At 46.9% G+C, this 7,836-nt stretch overlaps 1 long non-coding RNA gene across 1 annotated transcript; it reads right to left on the minus strand.

Moving 5' to 3' along the window:
• Positions 1–1,516: 1,516 nt before the first annotated feature.
• LOC125757721 (uncharacterized) lies at positions 1,517–2,964 on the minus strand. The gene is made up of 3 exons (XR_007415472.1): positions 2,934–2,964; positions 2,410–2,482; positions 1,517–1,621 (listed from the first exon to the last, which is right to left on the minus strand). It is a non-coding gene; the product is annotated as an uncharacterized LOC125757721 (long non-coding RNA).
• Positions 2,965–7,836: the final 4,872 nt, after the last annotated feature.

The raw sequence follows: 7,836 nt of genomic DNA on the forward strand, positions 1-7,836 counted from the left end.
TCTACAATCCCGATCGAGCAGCCACCATCATTGCTGCTTGTGCAGCTCTGCACGACATCGCGTTGGTGGCACATGAGCCTGTTCTCGAAGGGCACGATGACGACACCGACGATGTTGAGCTGCTGCCAGCAGCAGCTGACCTACCACCACCACCACAACGGGAGCCAGCAGCAGCGCAACCACGCAATGAACCTGTTTCGAGGACCACAGGGCCTGCATGCCGAGCACCTGCGCAGAGTACGCCGCCGCCTGCAACGACCTCGGCAGCATTGTGTGGTGCGTGTTTGTCTTCGTTCATTGTGTTTGTCACTGGCATGAACAAAAGGCTGTTTTTTTTTTACTACACTTCAAATGTTTGCTACACATATCAATGAAACAGGGTTCTCCTATCAATGAATAACCCCCTTGCATAGGTCGGCAAAAAATGTAGAGCTCACCCTGACTCACTCATGAAATATATTTTGCCCTTGGGGCTCACTCGAACTCAGACTTACCAAAATTTTCCTCAAGCGGATTCACTTGGACTCGGGCTCACTAAAACTCACCAATGTATTACACACCTGGACTCGCAGCTCGATCTGAATCTGAGTGAGTCGACTCATGAGTGAGTTTGCCGACCTATGCCCCCTTGTCACACAACGCCATGCTGATGAAATACTTCGACCAGGTTGTAAAATATGGCGCTTCACACTAAGCACAAGTGAGAGCTCAACTGTGAATGGCACATTGTGCCATTCACAGCCAAAGTGGTAACCTGAAAAAGTTGTTTGAATCAGGACAGCAACATGCGGTAGCTTTAGTGCAACAAGAATCGTGCTCGTAAATGAAGTGAACAACATGGGTGGTGTCAGAATTGAAATTTTATTACAAGTATCACGAGCAGTGCACATAAAAAGCAAAATAAATAAATAAATATCCCTTAAATTTAATGCCAAGGAAAAGAATATAAAAGTACCTTCCTTTTATAATATACAAATGGAGTTATTACAAAGTGCCTGCTGCTCCTCTGCAGCAACACACGCGTCTCGCAGCATGAAAGTCATTGTATTACATGAAAACAAGGCACAGTCGAACCGGTATTAATCGAACTCGCTAAAAAAATGCAAGTTGTTGGTTTCTGATATGTCTTCCTCTATTATTGATTTCTGTTTGTACCCAATCCTGTTGTATAAACACTTCTAAGCAACAGAACACGTATTCGTAAACTATTTTTTGGTCTTGCAATATTTCAAAATTGTTGTGCAACCTAGACCATTCACAAACGCTTTTCTTTTTTTCTAGGATGTGTAAAAATCGATAGAAAACGTACAGTGTGCCACAATATTCTACACGTATACACTATAAACATAAAGATACACTACAGTGCACTATGTGCATATACTACAAAATAAATCTGCATATATGTACAACTAGTCTTTACAAATCACTGTGCAGGTGGCTTCCGCTGCAATGAGGGCCCGGGCGAGGGTACCAACGCCTTGCAGTTCGTGGACCACGTCACCGAGAAGTTGAACCTGGCGCAGCTTTCCAATGATGCCTGGCCCTGCCGCCTGGTGTTTGCGGCTAGTAACTCCAGCGCCTTGGCCTGCCGGTTGCCCACATCTCGCAGCTGCGGCATGAGCTGGAAACCAAGAAATGTGTTGCCATTATCATCTATAAATTTCCTGCTACCGACTCTTCGCTGGAAGCTTATGTTCGTGAAGAGATTCAGTGTGTGCAACAATTTCCTCTCTGTTGAAAATCCACTGACCCAACGGCATCTATGAATGGTGCTTGGTTCACCGCACAACCAACGCACTTCGTTTGGACAGACCAAAGCGGTGCCGAAATTCATTTTCGCTCATCTCATCAAACGCATCTCACACCTCTAACCACCTCTGCATGAGAAGCAACCAAACAGCCCTTTTCAGGGCTGCACAATCGTTTGCCCGCCTTTACGCGATGACTGACACAATCTCCTTCCGAAACCCTAGCTGCTGCAGTATGCAAAACATACAGCAAGCAGGTGTAACACAGGTGCAAACATGTGCATTTGTGTATGATGGCTATGTGAAGAAGTTATATAACGAGCTTGCTTTTTGAACAGTATATTTAGCAATAGCACATTTTCAGTTTCACTTTTGAAACAATTGACAAAATAGGGAAACATTTCAAGATGTTGAACATTTTTGCAGTGCAACTTTTTTGCTACATTTCACCATAACTGCAAGGCAGGACACCTGTTTATTCCATCTGACAGTTATGCATACAACTAGCTCCTGCAACCGTTTGCCAAATTTTTTTTGCGCAGCTTTTTGTCTTTATGCCCACAGATGTCATCTCTTCAAAAACATATGCCTGCACGCATGAGCATCACCTGTGAGCATGTAACACCATCTACAGTTAATCAAAAACATCAGTGAAACTTACGTGTTGGGGCACGGGGAAGATCCTGGGCCACATCCTCTTCAGCCACACCAGCAGCAGCTGGAGCAGGGCTCACCTGTTATAGTAAGAAGTTTCTTGATTGACACACTGAGTGCCATAAGAAGTATGGAGTGGAAGTGAACAATAGCAATGTTTTTTTTAGAATGTTTCAACAGCGGCATGCTATGACACACAGACTTCGGAGAGAGGGGTGGAGGGAGGCAAGCCTACTGGCTACGCACCTCACTCGACTCGAGGGTCTGAGAAATGGGTTGGAACACGTAGGGTGCTCTAATGAGCTTCGAAATATAGTTCGCGGCTGTTCTTTCGTCATCACCGCAAATGTGGCTATTTTGCTTTCTGTTCTGAGCGGCGCAACGTGTTAGCACCTCAGCCAACGCGGCGGCCGGGTGATTCCCTCGATACTGTTTGAAAAAGTAAAACTGACAGCGCGTAATGGCTCGAAGCAAATGAGCACATTAATTCGCAGCATACAAGTAACAATGATATTCTAAGCCAGTGCTTACCGATTCAGATCACCCGAACTCTGGGCCTCGCTTCTGTCGACCCGCGCGGTCCCTGCCAAGCACGACGCGGTCGCGGTAACCCGTAATCTGGCCGCCTCCGGTGCCGCTGTAAAGCACAAGCGGGACGTGTAAGTTGACCGACCACAATACAATTGTGCTCGCACTCACCTCTGCTGCTTTCGGAGTTTGGCAAGGCTGTGGTGTTACGCGCAGGGACTTCGTTCAAAAGCGCTACCAGCTCCTGCCACATGTCGTCCCGGTCCTCCCTCGTGAACGACGGCTCCAGCGGGCACGACAGCGTCGCGATCTGTGGATGCTCTTTCACAAAAGCCAGCAGAAGCTCCTTTTGACGATCAGACACCCGAGAACCAACGCAGACGTCGCGATGGGACGACATTTTGAAACTGCGTCAGCCGCTACTTTTCTTTTTTTTTTCGCGTTCGCGACACCATCTAGCGACGACGTCAAAAAAAAACTAACAATATTAAATATTATCACTCAAAGCTGTTGCTGTTTGAAAGAGTGTTTGAGCTTGAGAAGCAAAAACAATAATTTTCTGTAAAGTAATTATATTTATTAAAAGGCGAGAAACGCTTCACGGTCCCCGTGCCGACGTCACAGGATGCGCGTCTACTTGCGGAAAGCTCTCCGCTTCACGATTGGCTGTTCTCTTCCTCTCGGCGGTCCTAGGCGGGAGAGCTGCGCCTCCTCTCACTTTTGTGACGTAGGCACCGCAGAACGAACGCGAACCATAGAGTAACAGAAAATGACAAGAGTGGACACACGAGCCTAAAAGCGGCGGAGCTACGCAGCTTCTCGCCAGCCGTTAGACGGCAGCACGTCACTCCCTGTTTCCAAGAGAACGCGCGTACTAGTTGTCTACTGCAGTACCTTTTCTGGTTCACGATACATCTACTTGTCTTTGTCAGACTATGTGGCTGCGGCAGTGGCTTCCGCTGGCTCGCAGTGCGGCTCTAAATCCGTCTTTATCGTCTACGATTGGACAGTTCGAAATCATCGATTGGTAGCTGTCATGACCATATATGGTCAGGATTGCCGGCATGGCAAGACGACGCGGCATGAGCGGCGACGCATACAAAATTGGCTCTACCTGCTCCGTGGAATTCGCTGGGATCGTCTGCCCGGAAGTCACTCTGCTTGGCGGCTGCTTGGTAAGAACGCCTTCATTAGGTTCTTTTTTCCCTTCATTACTTTGCAATGTATTTGTCGCTACAGCTTTAAGTTGACATTTGACGCACTTTGTGTTTTAGCGCCGAAAGCTTCCTTGTGCTTCACGCTTCGCGTATGATGCTCGTGAATTGCTTTGCATTAAGAAATAGCAACTTGAAATGCTGCGCAGCACGTTAGCAAAGAAATCGTTTCTTGGCGCCAAAAATGAGTCGCCGCTTGCGTCGTAAGGTTTTCTTTGTGCATACAATGCCGTTACACGCAGTTCTAATTCACTGCATGGGTGTGCAAATGTGTGAAAGAGTGCAGTTATGCTTAGAATCGTTATTTGTGGTATTCGCAGTTTGCTTGACGCCTATGTTAAAGCCGAATTAGAGAGAACTTGAGAAATGAGAACAGTGTTCGTTGGCCGTGGCTACGACGTAATATTCTCGTTAAATACTGCCTCAGTAGTTCATGCACCGAAGGTTGCTTTGTTTTCACTGCGGCAACTGCTTGGGACTGTTTTTCGCGAAAGGGCGCTGAGAAGTGCGTCGGAGACAATTTGTGCGAAGGCCAGAGAAAATACGGTAAACTTTTTTCTCTTTTTCCAGGTCATGCCGTCCGGAGTCAAGTAGTACGGCAGCTACTGCTGCGCTGCGTGGTGCAACAACAAGGATAGGGAGAGAGCGTGGTACTAAGTGGTTCAGGATTCCGCGAGACGACAGGTAGCCCTTTGCACATTTCCAAGATCTAATTTTGAAGTTGGTTGTCATTAGCTAACTATCAAAGTATGTCCGTATCTTTCGCACTATTTTGCCGTTCAGCCAGTTAGTGTTTGGATGGTCATACATATTCTTCATTCGCTTAAATCGAGTGGCCCGTTTTCACTCTGAAAAATCGTCCCCTTTTCACTCTGAAATCCCCTTTTCCTCTGTGATGCTAATGCTGGCTTCTGCACTTTTATTGTATTGTGGCAATTTTCTAAATATCGCCTATTTATTCCTACTGTGCAATTTCTCAACATGTGGCAGCTGTCTTGCATTGTGCAGTGCACCCATCTTTTGTATGTGCTTACTGAGAATTTGACTTGAAATAAAATGTTTCGTCTCTCCCACCGATTGTCATGTCTGCATAAACACTGACATTGTGTGCTCGCTGCTCTGGCGGTGTGGCTTACACGAAGCTACTTATGCATGTAACGCGTTAAGAGAGAGAAAATATATATATATATATATATATATATATATATATATATATATATATATATATATATATATATGTATAACCTCCGAGACAATCACACGAACAGAAGTGGTCTCGGGGGCCGTGTAATTTTACCTATAGCTAAATAATGGCCTCTGAGATCGGCATTTTTATTTTTTTTTTTTTTCGATTTCTGATCTCTGAGGCGGCTGTTAGGATTCCCCACTTCCGTTTGGTGCGCTGCGAACCCAAATCAGCCGCAGGGGCCTACGGGAGTGTCCTCTCTTAACCTTTTTTATATTACTCTATGCGCGAACGAACAAAGATCTCCGATCGCCCCCATGGCGTCCGCGATGCTGCCTGAACCATGTGCGGCCGCAAACTCGCCGTTTCGTTCTCCGAAGAAGCTGTACTCTAAATGTGACAGAAAGTGGCTATCAAACCAGACCACGCAAGTTATCTGCAATGTCATCGCTGGAGTGAGGCGCCGTCAGCGTGACTTGTCTGCAAATGCAGTGTGCCGGACTGTCGCCGAGCTCACCGGAGTGAGCGAGCGAACAGTTAAGGGTATCAGGGCTGAAGCTCTGCGGGCCCCACTTGCCTCCCCGAAGCGCAAGAAATTGAATTTCTCGGACCAGACTGAGAAGCGCATTACTGGCAAGACGCGGCTGCTGCGCTATTACACGTTTGCGTTGTCAGCATTGCGGCGCAAAGTGCACAGCTACTTCATGCGCAATGAAATACCTACGGCCGAGCAACTACGCAACGACGTGATCAGCGACGCTGATATGGACATGCCGACCATCAGCACTCGTACGATCCAAAGAATGCTGAACGACTTGGGGTTCGCCTTCCGAAAAAGAACAAGGAATTCCGCGTTGCTCGAGAGAGACGACATCGTTGCTTGGCGTCGAAAGTACCTCCGGACCATCCGAGAAATGCGGAGGCAGCGGCGGTAGGTTCTTACGTTCTTTTTATTCCTGCGAACTTTCTGTTCAGTACGCGTGATTGTTGGTAAAAAAGTTGACGCGAATGGTGAGCATGCGTGTTGACCAACTGGTTAGTGAGAACGATAGGTGTACTTTGCATTTTTGATTGCCAAACGTGTGCTATTGACGTGAGTGATCGAAAGCCTTACATAATCATGGCTTAAGTCGCAGCGAATTTCCCCATTAAGATATGGTGGCTGTTCATGTTTGCGCTTGTACGGTAAATAATAGTATTCGCCGAGGATTCCGTTGCATGTGGTGTAGGTTTAAGTCAGCGTTGTGTATTGCAGTATTTCCCATGGCATCGTTTGAGAAGACTTACTGCCGTTTTTCCGCGTAGGAGCAAGGAATCTCAACCGCTTGGAGAAAGGAATAGCTAGTGATGGCCCTCTGAATTGTATATTTTATTGAGCGAATACGCTGCGCACGTAATTGGGGATTGGGGACGTGGTTCCATCTGCTTTGATATACAGCCTGCAGGGGCGTAGGCAGAATTTTTTTACACCACTTTCGTCTGAGTTTGGGGCTGGGTCGGACTGTGTCGTCGAGTGTCATTTTCTGCTCTGTATTCCGTCGAAGAAAGAAAATTTCGGGGGGGGGGGGGGGGCACAGGCTCGGATTGCCGCCCTCTGGCTACGCTTCTGGCAGCCTGAAACAAGCTTTCTTTCACAGAGAGTTTTGCCAGCTTATGTATGTTATATGTATTCACATAGGTTTTGTCGGTGCACTTTTTTTGCCCTTAAACAGAGGCATAACCTCGGATGAAGGCTGTCTGCTTTGTTAATGGGCTCTTGCCAGGGAAAGTGCGCTGTTAACAATAAGACTGCTTTCTATTTTACATGACCATCTACTACCTTGGTGAGACCTGGGTAAACGCCGACCATACAAAGGGGAAAGTTTAAACAGACACCAGCGTGTTGACTCGGAAAGACGCATTTCGTCAAGGGCTCTCAACTGGCTTTCGTGCACCCAACGGTAAAGGAGCACACCTAATCGTTTTACATGCTGGAAGTGCAGAAGGCTTTGTTGATGTAGCCGCCCTAGTTTTCCGTGCCAAGAATGGCGCTTGTGATTAACATACATAAATGGATGCTTCGCGTTTCCAGAAATGGTTTGTTGAACAGCTGCTACCGAACATCAAGCCACGCACTGCGATTGTGATGAATAACGCGTCGTATCACAGTGCTCAGGTTGAGAAGCTACCAAACTCATCATCCAGAAAAGCGGAAATTCAGTCCTGGTTGATATCGAAAAATATTCCTTTTTCGGATGACCAACTGAAACGTGAACTGCTGCAGCTCGTTAAGCAGAATAAGCGTCTTTTCCTTGCTTACCAGGTTGACAAACTTGCCAGTGCTGCCGGGCATGAGGTTGTGCGCTTGCCTCCTTACCACTGCGAGCTAAATCCTATAGAGCTTGTATGAAGCTACGTGAAAGGCTATGTTGCTTCAAGGAACACAGACTTACAAGATTGTATCTGTCGAGAAGCTGCTGCAAGAAGGAATCGCAAGTGTGACACAACAGAACTGGCTCCATGACTG

This window comes from Rhipicephalus sanguineus, chromosome 1 (assembly GCF_013339695.2).
Source record: "Rhipicephalus sanguineus isolate Rsan-2018 chromosome 1, BIME_Rsan_1.4, whole genome shotgun sequence".
Taxonomy (NCBI): Eukaryota; Metazoa; Arthropoda; class Arachnida; order Ixodida; family Ixodidae; genus Rhipicephalus; species Rhipicephalus sanguineus.